The sequence below is a fragment of the Perna viridis genome, chromosome 13 (assembly GCF_037379345.1).
Source record: "Perna viridis isolate PV_CMFRI_1.1 ecotype Kerala chromosome 13, ASM3737934v1, whole genome shotgun sequence".
NCBI lineage: Eukaryota > Metazoa > Mollusca > Bivalvia > Mytilida > Mytilidae > Perna > Perna viridis.
In genome coordinates, this window is record NC_142457.1 from 14,590,780 (window position 1) to 14,600,163 (window position 9,384).

The window sequence follows — 9,384 nt, forward strand, 5'->3', positions numbered from 1 at the left end:
ATAGAGGCTTTATTGCATTAACCAAGTATTTATACCTGAGAACCTCCGAAAATAACCATCAAAGTGTTTGTAAAATTTGCCTTTTTAAGGTATTGGTTGGTCACATTTAGTTAAAATTCGTTCCTGAACTTTTTCCTTACATAAACAGTAAAAAATATCTATGTCACAGGTGCTTCAGGATACATTTGAATTGCTTTTCAGTTGTTTCATATACTCAATGTCACATACAGCACATTTTCGAATTGAAGCTTTACGTTTTTAAACTGTCGGGACATACCGTTAGAGTTGTCTCTCTTCTATTTATTCTGAGGATAATTCACATATATGCATGACGTGTTAGTACCAACGAGTCGCTTTTTGGCTTAAATCGTGCGTAACAAATTCTTACGGGAAAATCTCATACTAATATCCGCCATATTAGTTTCTACGGGACGATTTGTTTACAAACGAAGTTCGTATGTTCTTGTCAAACTCCGGTGACATTCGTCTGCTTGATCAACTTCTCGGTATCGTACGTTGTTCGCGTAGAATAAATCCGAGCTATCCGAACTAACGCCGAAATACATTCTAGGTTCTTCGGATTTTCGACAAACATATAAACGTAAACAACATCTCTTTGCAACCCGATCACTGTACACATGGCCGACTTTTGACAATGTAAATATTAGGACCGAAAATTAAAATCTCACCGGAATTTAACGATTCAATGTTAAGGGAGAAGCCATTTGGCTAAACAATTGAGCAAGTCATTTAAGAAAATTTAAACGACGGTAGGTGTCTATAAAGTCGCAGAAAATATTTTTATTCCAATTTTAATAGTATCATATTTATGTGACGCCGAGTATAGATGCATTGAAAATATTTGAAGCAACAAAATAGAAAATTGAAAACTATTATGTGATATTCTGCACCTGATTTTTACATGGTACTTAACTCGCCAAATCAAAGAGTGAAATCTATTTATCAGGCTTAAAAATTGTTCGGTCTAAATAAGGTTCAATAACATGTAAACTGAAAGGATGAATGTGATTAGTAATTGAGAATCAAAACACATTTAAACAAATATTTTTCAATTAACTTAATTTATGATGAATGAAGAACAATCATTTTACAATCAGCGCATAGCACATTTTATGACATAATACTCCATAAAGTAAATTCTTATATATTTTATTTTTAATTTTACAAGTTCTACTTTAAGGTATAACATGAAGATCAATATTCATTTTGATAAAGGTTTAATTAGTGAATATAAATTTAATGCTGTAAAATGTATAATAAATTTGAAGAAAAAAAAGAACATATTACTTTGACTTCGTTTTCTATCACGTAATTCCTGTTCCATATTAATTTCTTAACATCGATATTTTATATACCTGATTATTTTTGCCCTTTCTGTATCATAACCAAGTTAGTTCCTAAAATATATTCTCCTGGGTATATTCCAAGTGATCACATAATATCGTTAAGTTCAATTAGAGATAAAAGAAAAGAAGTATAAACAAATTAAATCCTGTAGAGATCGCCTTCCTTTAAATGTGTAGTGAATCATATAAAAAATTATGATAAAGCCTGTTTTATTTTACGTAACGATATATATATATATATATATATTCCGCCAACAGCAAAAACACATTGTGTGGTCATGTTCTTTAAATTTTTAAACATTGTTCTATTGTCAGTAGTAAATACTTCTAAAAATAGAACTGGAAAACTCAACTCTCGATTATGACAAATTGCAATTATCTTTACTGTATACTTTGACTTTTCGTCTTTCTTTTGGTGTTCAAATCTTTATACATTTTGAAATAAACTTATGATATGTTTCCAGTTACTCTTTTAAAAGTGATAACGTAAGCACCATATCGAAAACACAAATATACATCACAAAAACAATTTCGTTGTGTTTTTGCATTGAAAAACATTTGTAGTTTTCGGTTTTTTTTATTTTTACTATTTTGTTTTTTTTTTTTTTTTTTTTGGGGGGGGGGGGGGTGGCGGGTATAGTTCAAATCTCAAATTTATTTAAAATGATTCCTATTTAAATTTTCAAAACTTCGCAGCATAAAGAAACTTATAAATGTATGTGTAATGTGTCTTATCACTAAATTTCAACACCGTTTCTTATTAAGAATTAGTCCACTATTTTTTTTCATTTTCACACCCAATCCTGATATTGAGAATGGTTCACTGTAATTCTGAAATACGATGATGCTGGTGATGGTAGCCTGATAACAACACAAATCATGACATCCTTAAATCATTAGTGGAACAATTTGAAAAAAAAAGACTGTATTCAGCTTATATTTTTCATTTGGGAATGATTCATATCTTTTGTAAGTCAATCGTTCATAAATACCTTCAATCCTTCATGTATTCCTCATTTATAAAAAGGCAATGGAACGGTTATCTTTATGAATCATATGTGTAATGTTTCCTTTAATATTGCAATGGAAATAAATAATCATCAAGTTGATTGAATATCACTTTATTTCACTGAATGTAAGCTTCGATGTAAGCAATTTACCTTTCCGTATAAGTAAATGTGGAAAAAATAACCGTACCGAAAAAAAAATGACAAAATACAATAATCAATAGGAATTGTCAAAAAGGAAAGTACATTCCACCAAAGGGAATGTAGCATTAGTCCTAACTAGGTGTAGGAATTTCTAATAGAAAAAGTGGATTTTCCAGGTTTTAGAAAGTGCAAAATCTACGGCCCGCATAGTTTGAAATATTTCGATTCCAAGGGGCCGCACAGAATTGGCACCAGCCAATGTTAGTAAAATTAATAGTCATATCGGAAAATATATTGATAATATTATGAAAATCCTACGTCTTTAAATATATCATCATTAGATCTGCGTACTAGAAACTTACAAAATAGTTAAGTCTGAGAAAGTCTCTAACTTCAATGGCTATTTCAATCAAAGTCTTTAGAAATAGATGACGTCATAAACAGTTGCAAATGTACTGAAACAGACGAAATGTAGTCAAGTTCTGTTGAGCTGGAGTTCTATTAATTATAAAAGGAGGATAATTTGGTTCACAATCATATATTTATATTCTATATAATGAATTTCCCATAGAGGCAAAATCCAATTGGTAATGTTCACTTGTTTTTACCTTCGTTCATGTTTAATCATTTTTCGGCATAAAACGTCTTCCATTTATGTTTGTGTAAAAAATAAGTAACATCAATAGCATATGTTCAACAATTTCAGGTTTAAAATTCACTGCATTATAAGTGTTTCTGTTTGCGATTGTCTTTGAACTGTATAAAACAGCGACAACTATACATTTAAACTTAAAAAAAGAACTTGATTTCTAAAAAAAAGTTCACAAATGCCATTTGACAGAACGATAGGATGCAGACTTTCAATGCTCTGACGTATTTTATTGCCCGCATCGCATATCCTACACTCGTCACTTGGTCTATTCAAATTTGCTCTAATGATCCTTTTATACAGCCTGGTCATTACTGGTTGGTTAAGTGTCACGACCACCTTATTAGTACTCTGTCCTTTGGTTCTTGCAATACTGAGGAAAGAGATAATACAAAACAATTTCCATTTCATTTTTTTGTCATTCGCAAATTCAGTCAAAGTTGTCCAAGCGGTTCAATAATTCATTGTTTTTGTCTATATCGACCTGTTTATCTATGAATCAATTTTCATTGAAGTTAATATTTCCTTTCTGGAACAGAAAATCGAAGGTACTGTTAATATGTATGGTTATTATCAAGAAATGTGCTATATAATTTGAAGATGTTTCATTTGAAACGATAAAATGATGAATCTGTTTGCTTTTATCGTTTGAACTCAAATAAATGTTATTTGTTATGAAATACAAATATTGTACGTACCGATTATTTCATTCGTAAATGCGTTTATTATTGCATAATGATAAAGGTGAACAGTAAAACAGTACATTTATGACCTTCGATAGCAACTATTACATGCAAGAACAGGGATGAACTTAACTTTCCGGGGTACATCAATTTTGTAAAATTATACAATGTGTTAGTAGCGTTCATCGTGTTCGTTTTGCTCTGATCTTTGTGGTAGATGACTTCCACTATAACATATTTGTTGATATATATATATATTTATATATATATATATATATATATATATATATATATATATATATATATATATATATATATATATATTATTCGTAATTATCAATATTGTGTAGCCTGACTAAAATATATTTTCAATTATTAGCTTTAATATTTATGAAGTTTTCAGAAGGATGATAACTGATCCTTAAAGCTATATCCTTATTTTCGAAGTACAAAACAGGTAAAATGAAAAACAATTGTGAACAAATGTGCAGTTTTATAAAACAAAAAAAGATTACATAAAATGTAAATATAAAATAAAATGGGTTGTACCGATTACTCACGATCATAAATCATAAAAACAGATTATGAATGCTCTCAACTTTAAACTCTTACAGTTTTATCAAAATTTGTCTTGAATTATGTGTTCATGACAATATACATAACAGGCAGGAACATAAATATATATTTTTTATTATGAAAACAAATGATATTAACAACACGACAAAATGTCAATATTTATTGTTGTTCAGATTGAGGTACGTTTAGCACTTTGTACATATATATTGTCCATGCAGCTCATTGAAAACTGTACTCAATAGCAATTTTGTACTGAATATTTAATTCAATAGTACTATGTACCCGTGTACTTACCATTGAAATTGTGTTTGTTTTAATTTTTGAAAGACATTAGGTCGCTTGACCACGAAATTTACACCAACGATTTTTATTTTATTTTTTTTGTTTTTTTTTTGTTTCTGTTTTTTTCGTTTGTTTTTTTGTTTTGTTTTGTTTTGTTTATGTTTTGCTTTTATTTTTGTTGTTGCTTTTCGTAGATGGCAATGGAGTACTGTAGCTCTTCAAGCATGAAAGTAACCTAAAATAAACCGTCAGCTAGTTTGACTGGGAAAATATATCAGTTGAGCAATTCTTATTTGGGCGATATCTTCAATTTTGCAATATTTCAGAATGCAAATCCTATTGAAATGGTTAAAAACATTATTTAGATATATTGAATGGATAGGACATCCTAACACCTTAAATCGATGAATGGTTGTTTTGGAACTTGACATTTTCATATTAATGAATTCTGCAAAAAATAACAGACCCAACGGTATTACTATAATTTAAAGACTTTAGATAAAATGACATGTATCCATCAAACTATCAATCACACTTCCATAACTATTTCTTTACATATTTTTGACGAAATGTCACGTTTAATTAATATGTCTTTTTTTCCCTTATGAATGACTACGTTTGAGGGATGTGTGTAGTTTTGGCTGTTATGTGTCAATGGAATACACTTCCACATACTGTAGTACTGCAGTCTAGAGTTATTTCCCTTTCCCCGTGAGGGGAACTGGACCATTAACAAGTCCTCACCATATGCTCCTGTTCTTTGCTATTCTTGTTGCATTTGTTCATAAGTAAATTCCTAAATCTTTCCTTTCTCGTTCTATAGTTCTCCTCAGGTTTTCTTTCGTCTCTCCTTTTTTTTTTCTTTCTGGTGTCCAGGTTGACGATGGTAAGGCGTGTCTGGAATTAGTCATTCCAAGGACGTGTCCAATCATTTCCGCCGTCTTCTTTTGATGGTAGTGCTGATCGTTTTATTGCCCTTTCTTCTGCGTTTGTAACTTTTCGTAGCCAGTAGATCCTTGGAACTCTCCATAGAGGTTTATGCAACTAAGTATCAACCTAGTTTTGTAACTTTTGTTCATCTTCTATGGTTCACTTCCGTACAGAAGCACAGATAAAACGTTTGAAATGAGCAGTCTAAACTTGGTTCTCTTTGCATTTGGCTGTTCTTTTGCATGCTCGTATTAGTTTTTGATTGTTTGGGTGAATTTTCAATCAGATTCATTATATTTGTTTTTGCAGGATGGAATGGCTGTGCTTGCTCAAATTTTCAGTTTCTGGAGGTGACTCAAAATTAATGCTTCCGACCATGAATTTTTAATTTTAGTTTTACATATAAACAAATATTTTCAGTGATAAGCATGAAGTATATTTTGTAACACCATGTTCTAACTAAATCATTTTCACTAAATTGGACAAAAGCAGTTTGACAAAATGTAATCAAAATTTTGTGAAATATAAAGTTTATTCTTTCAACTCGTGGTTGTTTCAATTTTTAACACACAAAGGTATTTGAAATAAAATTAATTTCAAAATTCTGATAAATGATAAATATGAATCCGCAAAACTGCAACATTGCAATCAATTTCATTTCTGATTAAAGAAATGATAATGGCGTTTAATTATCAAGAAAGAAACAACCAGCTTTGTCTAAGTTTTTTGTAAGAATCAGATAAAATGAAAAACACAAACATACATATCAAAAACCCACCGACCTGACAATATCATTTCTATCAAGGATGCTTTCTGGATCTTAAAAGACCGTCATTTGATCTCGGAACCACTGGATTTGCTTACAATTTCCTTGAAATATCCGATCTTGGTGCATTTCAATTAAATTATAGTCATTTAACTAAATGTATATGTATATAAACTGATATGTAAAATCTTGGTGCAAATAGTAAAATTAAACTTTTTTTTCCATACCATGTTTCACCCACTGCCTGATTTTTACAGAGACTGTCACTTAAACAAATAAAAGTGAGAACGAGATTTTTTAAAATCACCAACAAATTAAACTGATAAATTGCAACGATGAGGTAAAGTGTTATGCAAGAAAATGAGACCAAAATAAATGAATTGACATAGAATGAAAAAAAAAAAACAACAACAGTAGAATAGGTTTCTAAATTTGATTTATTCACACTTGGTCTCAGTTTGACAGAGCAATCATTCACTTGTTTGATCCAGAAAACAAATAAATTACAACAAAGGTACATTTGACTTTTTAAAGCATCTGCTTTTCAGGGTTTTTATCATTATTATTGGCATTTACCAGATTGGAACAAAGACAATGTTATTAACCTTATGACCTCAGTCTCTATTGACATAAATTATTAGAAATGTACATCAGTTAAAAGGTAATTTGATACTGTATTTTTTTTTTATATTTGATACATTGAAGCATTACTTTTATTATTTCGGACCGGTTTAGAAACCAATATAATCAATCATGTCGAAGTATATGAATGTTTATCAACGATTCGACGTTGACATTCTTCTCCTGTAGAACTAGAAATAACCAAGTGGGTATGTACTTCCATAGAAACTTAGCCGTGGTGAATCACGGAAAATATGGAATTTTCAGTTATGATTGTATTTTTTGTTTTACAAATTAAATGCGGAAAATTAATAGAACATTCAAAAGGGGAATGTCGAACCCGCAATTGAAATTCGCAGGGGTTAATATGTTTCAGAAAGTAATTTGGAGATTAGAATTTATACGTCTGTGTGTTTTTTGTCGGACAAAATTTCAGCATGTATCTCTTGCCATGTCGACGTTCAAATCAGAAAGTCTTAAACCATTAATAAATGAATGTATAATTTTAAATATTATAGAATGAAGACAACTTTTATTTTGTTGGCATCTATTATTGGATGTGTAGTCACAGAATATGGTGAAGATGGGTATAGCCCAGGATATTATTCACGAAATTACAATACTGTACAACAATATTCCGGATTGCTAGAAGATAGAGTATTTGGTGGATATGGTCATGGATTTGGATTTGGACTAAGCGGTTATGGATTAAGGAGATATGGACTAAGTGGTTATGGGTATCCGAGTATTTCCCATGGTTAGACGATGTAAGTGGCTTTCAACATATATTTGGAGAGCCTGATTAATATTTTCAGATGAAAGGTAATCAATATATTTGTTCATTGATTTGTTCGTTTTATCTACTTATTTGGTGGTTACATATACTGTGATATCACACCATTGAGGATGCAATACGAACAAGTAGTATTAAGCTAAAAATACTGTGAGCAAGTTCACAAAAAAAATAATAATAATAAAATAAAATAAAATACCTGCTTCAAATGCAGTTGAATGTATTACCTGTAAGTTCAATTTTGCATTCTCTTCACAGTAATTACATTCCTTCATGCATATCTACATATAATACCTAATTTGCTAATAAAGTTTTATCTAAACCCCTTGAATGATTTATGAGAAGATTCGCTTATTAGGTTTTAACATGAAAAATCTTTAATTCGTATTATCTATCCTTGCAAACCCCATGGTAACTATATTCGTATATGTAAATCCTGATATGATGGCCATACGTCCTATAAAGTTTCATCAAAATTCAGGAGAAGTTATGCCTTAAAGGATTTATCATGTCAAAAAAAGCTATACTCATTTATGCAAATGTACATATGATGACTGACCTTCCTATAAAGTTTCATCAAAACCCTTTGAGCAGTTCACGAAAAGTTGCGCTTAGTAGATTTAAGAATGTAAAACAAAACTTTAAGTTGAATTATTTCATTTGGAATCATCATCAGTACGTTCTTTCTTGTGCATCTACATATGATGTCCAATCTTTTTGTAAAGTTTCAACAAAATCCTCTGGCCGGCTTAGATGGAGTGGGGCATTCAAGAAATTCTTGACAAATGGACAGGCAGATAGACTGACGGACGAGGTGATTCCTATTTCACCCAAAATTACAGGGGAAATAAAAATGTAATTTCGAGGGGTTTGTACATATATCAACTGTATTTGCTACATTCAATAAATCAACATAATCATATTATAAGAGTTTATGTCGAAACGTCTTAGAGTTTTTTTTCAGTATTCAGAGTGTTAAAGTTTCGAATCATCTTTTTTCAATTGGCGCTAAAAAAAATCATTGGAATGAGCTTTGCCAATTTATAATAAATTCCACATAGCATATGTCTTTAAAAATCTTCATATGAAAAATCATTATCAAGTCAAAATACGAACTGTCTTAAATTACCTAACATCAAATCAAAAAAGAATATAAACTTTTCGATTGAATGGTTAAATTATGTCAACTATTTTTAAAAATTTGTTTTCATTTTTTTTTCAGACTATACATTATAGATGACAGCAAGAAATTGGTAAAATTCGCATTTGCATTTTTGAAATAAAGAAATTATAAAGTGTTTGCACAGTTCAATGTTTGGTACAGCTTGTTTCAATTTCTTATGTGTGGGCTATATACCATTTAGTACGATAAGGATCTGCGTGTTCTAGTGACCTATATGACTATTGCAAAACACCTATAGCCTTGTTAATTATCATAATCGTGCAGGTTGCTAAGATCTTATTATCAATAAATGCATAGAACATAATGTCGCATTCATAACAAGGGTTGTGTATTCCAGGTCGCTACAATGTATTGTATTCAGATTTGTTCAAGGAAATATTGCA

At 30.4% G+C, this 9,384-nt stretch overlaps 1 long non-coding RNA gene across 1 annotated transcript; it reads left to right on the forward strand.

Annotated features, from left to right (window-relative positions):
* The first annotated feature begins 7,210 nt into the window (after nt 1–7,210).
* On the forward strand, nt 7,211–9,124 carry LOC148599692 (uncharacterized). Its single transcript, XR_015918211.1, has 3 exons — nt 7,211–7,234; nt 7,544–7,847; nt 9,041–9,124. It is a non-coding gene; the product is annotated as an uncharacterized LOC148599692 (long non-coding RNA).
* Nucleotides 9,125–9,384: the final 260 nt, after the last annotated feature.